Source organism: Chenopodium album, chromosome 17 (assembly GCF_948465745.1).
Source record: "Chenopodium album chromosome 17, dcCheAlbu1.1, whole genome shotgun sequence".
Classification (NCBI taxonomy): domain Eukaryota; kingdom Viridiplantae; phylum Streptophyta; class Magnoliopsida; order Caryophyllales; family Amaranthaceae; genus Chenopodium; species Chenopodium album.
This window is the reverse complement of record NC_137850.1, coordinates 27,146,585-27,147,465: the sequence shown is the minus strand read 5'-3', so window position 1 is coordinate 27,147,465 and position 881 is coordinate 27,146,585. Positions and strand designations below refer to the sequence as shown.

General features: G+C 43.9%; 1 non-coding gene across 1 annotated transcript; it reads left to right on the top strand.

Moving 5' to 3' along the window:
- Positions 1 to 345: 345 nt before the first annotated feature.
- Positions 346 to 451, top strand: LOC145590479 (small nucleolar RNA R71). Its single transcript, XR_014102071.1, has one exon. It is a non-coding gene; the product is annotated as a small nucleolar RNA R71 (small nucleolar RNA).
- The last annotated feature ends 430 nt before the right edge of the window (positions 452 to 881 follow it).

Genomic DNA, 881 nt, shown 5'->3' with positions numbered 1-881 from the left:
ACCTCTCCCCTTAATGTGGGAGGGAAGACTCGGCGCAATAGAAGAAGCACTCTCTAGCTTAGCCTTGATTAATGTCATCTCCTTCCCCAAGTTTGAGATTTGGGAAGACAAATTATTGATTGCATTGAGATGATCAACCGAGTAGACCGTTGAGCCACTTTTGCTTGTAGACTCTCTCTCTCTCCATCTTGCCAATCCCTATAGTACCTCACTACGTCTTCAATTATGTCTACCACTTCCTCTTCCGTTTTATTCATAATGGGACCTCCGGCTCCTCCATCTAGACATGACTTTCCTTGAGGACTAAGGCCACCATAGAAGATTTGAATAATTTGGTAAGTAGGAATTCCATGGTGAGGACATTCTCTTTGATACTCCTTGTACCTCTCCCATGCTTCGTAGAGGCTTTCACTAGGATTTTGCTTGAAACCTTGAATCAAAGCTCTAGCCTCCGCCGTTTTCTTTTGTGGATAGAAATGGGATAGAAATTCCTTGGTCACTTCGTCCCATGTCCTTAGAGAATTCGGCTTGACCTCCTTGTCTAGCCATTTCAAGGCACGCCCTATGAGGGAAAAGGGAAAAATCTTGAGGCGGATGAATTCTTAGGAGATTCCACTCACTTTGATAGTGTTGCAATACTTTTCGAACTCCTTGAGATGATTTAGTGGGAGATTCCATTCACTTTGATAGTGTTGCAATACTTTTCATGCTTGGCCCCAATAAATTGTCGCCTCTCTATCAAAGTGATCATTGTCGGCCGTATTTCAAAGTCATTTGCCGGTGTTGTAGGTGGAGCAATACCCCTCTCAAATCTATAGGCACCGGGAGTTCCCAACTCCTTCAAAGCAACCCTTGGATTTTCTCCCATGCTTGCTTGTTCT